We start from the raw sequence: 7,293 nt of genomic DNA on the forward strand, positions 1-7,293 counted from the left end.
CTGTTCCTAGGTACAAGGGCTATTTGTTGCCTGATTTTCTCTCAGTGCAGTGGGTCTTTATTTAAAGGCTGTTGCTTATTCTGATATCAACCCTATGATTCTCTTAACAATGAATGGAAATGGATTGACGGCTATTCAAAGAACAGAAAGCAATGTGAGTGAAACAATTTTTTTTAAAGGAAATGGTAATTTGAAATGAAAATATTCCCCTCTGAGCATATTTTACAATATATTCTCTAATCTTCAGTTGTGGTATTGAAGAAAAAGAAACTTCGACCGAGCCCTCAATGCAAAGAAGCACATTTTTGGCAAAAAGTATACTTAGGCCCTTAGCCAATGAAAGCATCATTTGAAAGCTTCTGTTTGCTTTTTGCTTTTTTTGTGAGCAGGATTATTTCTGATTAATGAACTGGTTCATGACATATATCCCATAAGTTCTGATTGGTCCTCAATGTCTTTATAGGCCAACAGAAGCACTCGACTCACCAGTTCTTCCCAGCGGTCCTTGAGCCTCTCTGTCCACCTGGAAGCCTCTGCCTGATCCCTGTTTCTAGCTCTCTGAAGATGAATTTGTGGCTCCCTCTCCTGCTTGCAGGCTCCGTCTTTGTATTGGTGGGTGCAGGTAAGTTCTGTTTGTGAGCATCTTCTCTTTGGCTCCTCAGTCAAGAGTAACGTCTCCTGGCTTTAGTACAATAGCCATTTTCAATCTTGTGCTTTAGATGGGGCTTCAGTTCAACAATTTATAGTAATTTGCTTACCTTTTGTGAGCTCTTGAGGAAGAAGAAGAAGAAGGAGGAGGAGGAGGAGGAGGAGGAGGAGGAGGAGGATGAAGAGAAAAGAGAGAGATTGAACCAGAAGGCTTTTGGCAAACAGGTTGCAGACTCAGAAATCTGAAAAGCTTAGTGGCTTTTGTTTTAAAAACTGTAAAAAGGCAATACCTTGCAAAATAAATGTGTAGTTGGAGAGTTTCTTCAAACCTTTATTTTCAAAGATGAACTGCATCAAATTCCTTCCCACCCCTCATCCCTACTTGAGATCAGTTTTTTTGGAGGAAACCAAGAGAGAATCTTCAGTCAATAACCAAGAAACCAGGCTATGTCTTCTACCAACCCCATGCTACAGACCTATATAGTATAGGGCACTATATAGACCCAATAAATAATAATATTAATAATAATACAGCCTGAGGGCCAAAGACAAAGCAACCCATTAACTCTTAGCAGGTAGGAAAATCAAGGGATTCCTTCTGAAACTTCAGTGAATTACTACAAAGGTGCTCTTGGAGGAAACTGATTTTCTAGATCCATTTCTATCAGGGTTTAGGTTTGGTTTTGGCACAGAAACTGTATGATGACCTCTGTCAGGAGAGAGACAGGGGAAATGTGTCCTTGTTAATTCTCCTGAACGTCTCAGTGGCTTTCAACCATGGTATCCTTCTGGAGAGCAGTGGCGTACAGTGAAATTTTTCATAGGGGAACAGATAGGGTTGTATGTGGAGTTGGGGACCTCAAGGGTTATCCAGTCTAACTGCCTGCAAGGCAGGAATCAGATGCCTAAAAGCCTTCCACAGCCTCCCAAGGAAGTCCATCCCCAGCCTGTCAATTTGCCAGAAAAGTTTGGCTTTGCTTTGTTTTTTGAAAAAGAACCCCAGGCGGAAAATGGTTAAAATACCATTTTTAACATACACTCCCTTTCTTCATCATCTCCCTTCCTCTGACCCTGTTGTTATTGGTTGTTACATGTTGCTGCTGATCCTTCAGGTTCTGGCAGATTGGGGCTGGGGTTTACTTTATTAAAATCCCATGCTTTCAACACACACACACACACACACACACACACAAACACACACACACAGTGGCTGAAGGAGAGGAGGGAGGAAGTGAGATATTAAGGTTGCATGGATCTTGCCTTCCACCCCCAACTCATAGGTACTTTAGGCTTTCCAACTGCTCTTCCTTAAAAATTGAAGGAGAAGGGGCTGCAGTTCTGCTTCAAGCAGCTACTTCCTGCTCATTGTGTGTATTGCTTTGCAGGGTCCTGCTGTTTTGCAGCCTTTGCAGAGGTAATGAATGAGAGAGAGAGGCACATGCACATGCACATGCACATGCACACATATACACATACACGGAGCCTGGAGAAACTGGCTAAGCAGGTACACTGAAAAGTCCTGCCGGGAACCTTTAAGGGGACTAGGCTAGTCCCACTAGTTCATGGACTGCACGCCACTGCTGGAGAGGCTGTCCAGGTTAGGGTGCTTTGGGATGGTTCTGGTCCTACATGGATGATAATTTCAAGAGGGTGATGTTTAGCAAGTGCTCTTTGGCCCCATAGAGCCTTCAATGTGGGGTTCCTCAGGATCCGGTTTTATCCCCCAGGCTGTTTAACATCTACATGAAACCACTGAGTGGGGTCATCCTCAGATTTGGAGTACATTGTCAGCAATATGCTGGTGACACTCAGCTCCGCTTCTCCTTTACATCTGCAGGTGGGGCAGTGGATGTGCTGGACCATTGTCTTCACTTGGTATTGGACTGGATGAGAGCCAACACACATAAGCTCAATCTAGATGAGACTGAGGCACTGTTAGTGGGCAGTTCCCTAGACCAGATGGATGTGAAGTAGCCTGCTCTTGATGGGGTTATGTTGCTTACCAGGGCAAGACGGTTTGAACGTATTACACTGATCCCGGCCAAACTGCATTGGCTGGCACTCAGTTTCTGAGCCCAATTGAAAGTGCTGGTTTTGCCCCATAAAGTCTTAAAAAGCTTGGTACCACAATACCTCAAGGACTGTCTCTCCCCATGTGAACCAATTCGGACGCTGAGATCAGCATCTGTGGACTTCTTCATGTGCCTCCTCTGCAAGAGGTCCAGAGGGTGGCAACACAATAATGGGCCTTTTCTGTGGTTCCCTGTTTGTAGACTGCTCTCCCCAGGAAGGCCCGCCTGGTGCCTTCATTACATATCTTTAGGCGTCAGACAAAAACATTCCTCTTCTCCCACACCTTTGGCTAATTAAACTATCTTTTGCTTTTGAAGCTGTACGTTGGGGTGGGGGCAGTATTGTTTTTGTTTGTTGTATTGCAAACTGCCCTGTGATCCTTGGATGAAGGGCAGTATAGAAATTTAGTGAATAATAATAATAATAATACAAAAGGTAACACACTACAATCCTTTATACACTTACCTGGAGGACACATCCAATTAACTCAATGGGGTTTACTTTCAAATAGGATTTCCCCAAATCTGATTAAGGATTTCTGCATAATATTTCAGAAGAACGAACTATTAAAGCACTGTAGGTTCAGAGTCTGCTGATGGGCTTCTCTGATGATTTTGCCAAATAGCAACTTTGAAAATATGGACTTAAGGTTCATAGCAAAGCTGAACAATGAACTGGATGTAACTAAGTCCATTATTAGAGTGGACCAGCTTCGGCCAGGAGGAGGAGGAGAATGCAGCTGCTCCCAAGAGGACAACCAGAAGAAGGGCAGTGTATGAACATTTGGAACAAGACAGAGTTGTCGGGTTTTGTATATTCTTTTTAGGTTCTGTGAAACAGAGAGGGGAAGCTCCCAGTTTCCACCCAATCATGCCTATGGTGCTACCCTGTGGTCTTGTTTATTCATATATCGTAAGTTGTGCCTCATGGCTCTGTACCCCTGAACCGTGAATTTTTTTCAAGCTGCTAGAGGTGTTAATGGCCAACTTTGTGTAGGGGGAGGATTTGTTGGTTTTGCTTGCTACTGTGTTATATATTTCTGTGTGATCCTTGGAGGAAAGGAGGTATAGAAATTTAAATAATAGTAATAGTAATAATAATTCAGAAGAATACAGAGTTGTCAGGTTTTGTGTATTCTTTTTAGGTTCTGAGAAACAGAAGCGAAGAGCTTTTGGTTACTTCCAGTACATGCCTACATCGCATCTGTGTGGTATCTTAGCTTCAAAGGTCTATGAGCGCCGCCGGATTGAGCCCCCCTGGTTCCTAGTATCTTTAGAAGCCAATAGAGAGGCCAGCACCCTGCTCCAGTTGAATATGACAGTGGGCAACGCGGTTACTGGAGAAGAATGTCTCTTAATGACAAGACTGACAAGGCGTCCCAGAAGATTTGCTGTTTGAAAAGATGCACATACCCCTCTGTAATAATAAAAGCAGAGATTGATTCCTGGTAAGGAAGCAAAATAAACCTGGGTTTTGTTTTGTTTGTTCTTCCTGAAGCGTATGGATATAGTGCAACTAAAATGAATCTTGCTTGTGAAAATTAGGATTTCCCGTCCTCCTCCACAGGAAAAAAGACAACAATGATCAAGGGCAGTTGAAATGATTAAAAGTAGTCCACAAAGCTTTAGTTTAACATGCAATTCCACCCTACATGATATTCCTGTGAATCAGAGTTTATTTCATACCCTTGTTGTAAGGGCTGTCTATCCCATCCTGCAGGAATTGAAGCAAGTGAGGCACATCAGCCAAAGGTGGAATATGATGCATTCACCTGGTTTGGGGGTGGCAAGAGAGGAAGGACTGGTCAGTGGAATGGACATTGCTATGTGCTACCATGTGGGACGCGGGTGGCACTGTGGGTTAAACCACAGAGCTTAGGACTTGCTGATCAGAAGGTCGGCGGTTTGAATCCCTGCGATGGGGTGAGCTCCCGTTGCTGGGTCCCAGCTCCTGCCAACCTAGCAGTTCGAAAGCACATCAAAGTGCAAGTAGATAAATAGGTGCCACTCCGGTGGGAAGGTAAACGGCATTTCCGTGCGCTGCTCTGGTTCGCCAGAAGCGGCTTAGTCCTGCTGGCCACATGACCCGGAAGCTGTACGCCGGCTCCCTCGGCCAATAAAGCGAGATGAGCGCCGCAACCCCAGAGTCAGTCACGACTGGACCTAATGGTCAGGGGTCCCTTTACCTTTACCTATGTGCTACTATGTGGGGGGGAACCACTTAAAGTCCATTCGCACAACCGAGTCCCTTACTCACTAGCAACAACAAGTCACCCCTGAGAATACTCTAAAAGCAAAGATTTGTTTCCTGCCTGAGCAGAAAAGGCTACAGCGAGTGATCAGAAAAGCCATCAGAGGCTGGAACCCAGATCTTTGTTTACACACAGTTTTTATAGTCATATGAGTGCAAGGCATTCAGTGGTATGGTCTAACAGTCACCCTAGCCACAAAGACAAGTGTTTCCACACACAAGCTAGCTAGGCGTTTTTCCTGCTCATATGTCTAAACCTTGAATGCTTCTGTCACTTTCCTTCACACACTTCTCTATTCTTTCTTGCTCGTCTCTTAAACCTGGTTGCTCCGTGATTACAATAAGAATAAAAACGATCATGTTACACCAAAAGGGTGTTTGATGGGAAGAAATTCATAAATGAAATAAATAATGATCATTAGCCTTGTGATAAATAAGAACAGGGGAACTCACAGTTGCAGTGCTGGGCATTATTTTGGGAGCATCACATCATTCGGACATCCAGGCAACACCGCATCACTGAGCACAACAGACTTAAAGAGAACCAGAGCATCCGCTATATGAAGAGGGTTCATTTCCTATCATATTTTGTATGTTTGTTGTATGGAGTTATGGAAAACATTTCCTGATGGGTATGATCAATTGCATCATCCTCATCCTCATCCTCATTTATTTATCTGCCACCCGTCTGGTTTCCCCAGCCACTCCGGGCAGCTTCCAACAGATTAAAACACAGTAAGACAACAAACATTAAAATCATCCCTAAATCATAATAATAATGAGACACGTTAAAATATGAGGCCCACAAAGGAAAGTTGTTGTTTTTTTCAAAATGCCAACATTACGCAAATACACAATGCTTACATTTTACTGTACATGAATAATTATTATTGTTTTGAGCATTTGTAGTATGTTTCCAGTACTGTACAGTCATACCTCGGGTTGCGAACGCTGCGGGTTGTGCGTTTTTGGGTTGCAGACCGCGCTGAACCCAGAAGTACCAGAATGGGTTACTTCCGGGTTTTGGCGCTCGTGCATGTGCAGAAACACAAAAATGACATCATGCGCATGCGCAGAAGCGCCAAATTGCATCACTCATGTGCATAGACACGGCGCTGCGGGTTGCGAACGTGCCTCCCACACGGATCACGTTTGCAACACGAGGTATGACTGCATTAAAGTGGGGGGGCTGTCCCCTGTGGTTTCCTGGTTTCCTCCAGTGTGGATGCAGGATCAGGGCCTCAATCAGCAGCACTTACTAGTGGAGCATATAATATTCTCTGCTTAAATGATGAGCAGGTCAGAGGACTTGAACAAGAAATTGCTTATTATAGAACTACAGTATATAGAACAGGTCTTCTCTTCTTTTGCTACTCTCTAATTTTGCCTCCATAGTGTGTGGATTGTTTGTAATCTTGACAACCTCTCCAATACTCTTTCCCGCTCCCTGACACCGCCATTGCTACGTGGCTTGCTGCATCGCCTGGCCCCTGGGCATTTCCTGAGCTGCGTGGCACTTGTTCTATTGGCTGGACTGAGCGACGTGTCACCTACTTCAATGACTGTTGTACCAGAACTGGTGCCAACATTCTGGGCCTGTCTTGTTCTCAACCACCCACACTAATCTATGATGCTAGAAGCTGGCAATGCCAGAAGTGGGAGTTGGCAGTAAGTTTTTTAATGCTTGGCACTGACTAATAGAAACAGTTTTAAAAAGGCGCTATTTCTCCCCTCTTTCCTTATTTGATAGTGTGTGTTTGTGGGAGGGCGTCATTGCTTTGTTTTTGTTTCATTATGTATTTTGTGTTCTCATTTTGTATTCTTTTGTTGTGAACTGCCTGTGATCTTCAGATGAAGGGCAGTATACAAATACTCATCACAATCGTCAATCCAGTTGTTCAGTCCAGTATTCATTGTTATATGTGTGCAAGCAGAGAGGGCCTTTTGACTTGCCCTGGCCCTTGTGTGATGGTCCAAAACAGAAATAAGCTGACCTGTCCATCCTTAAATCCAAGGGAAGTGTAGCCTTGTCATCCGGTGATTTGGGATGAATAGCTATGGGCTGCCGCAGCAAAGGTAGGAAGTTCATGAACGATGTAATGACATGAAGTGGGGCAGCTCACAGAGATTGTCACCAACGCATCCTCCTGACATGTTTCCCATTGAGGCATTCTTATCAAAATGAAGAAGGAAACATTGCTGGGTTGCTTCACTGCCACTGGAAGGGCCATTCAGACTTTGCTGTTGAGAGAGGGCCTCCGACCAGAAGTTTCAAGCAGCACCTGCTCATCCGTCTCTACCACCCTCTAGATTTATGCTTTT

The 7,293-nt window shown here is 44.2% G+C and overlaps 2 long non-coding RNA genes across 2 annotated transcripts; one reads left to right on the plus strand and one right to left on the minus strand.

Moving 5' to 3' along the window:
* Window positions 1-403: 403 nt before the first annotated feature.
* Window positions 404-4,186, plus strand: LOC128404943 (uncharacterized). The gene is made up of 2 exons (XR_008328202.1): window positions 404-622; window positions 3,866-4,186. It is a non-coding gene; the product is annotated as an uncharacterized LOC128404943 (long non-coding RNA).
* LOC128404938 (uncharacterized) lies at window positions 3,834-6,983 on the minus strand. Its single transcript, XR_008328200.1, has 3 exons — window positions 6,395-6,983; window positions 5,425-5,504; window positions 3,834-4,137 (listed from the first exon to the last, which is right to left on the minus strand). It is a non-coding gene; the product is annotated as an uncharacterized LOC128404938 (long non-coding RNA).
* Window positions 6,984-7,293: the final 310 nt, after the last annotated feature.

This window comes from Podarcis raffonei, chromosome 2 (genome assembly GCF_027172205.1).
Source record: "Podarcis raffonei isolate rPodRaf1 chromosome 2, rPodRaf1.pri, whole genome shotgun sequence".
Classification (NCBI taxonomy): Eukaryota; Metazoa; Chordata; class Lepidosauria; order Squamata; family Lacertidae; genus Podarcis; species Podarcis raffonei.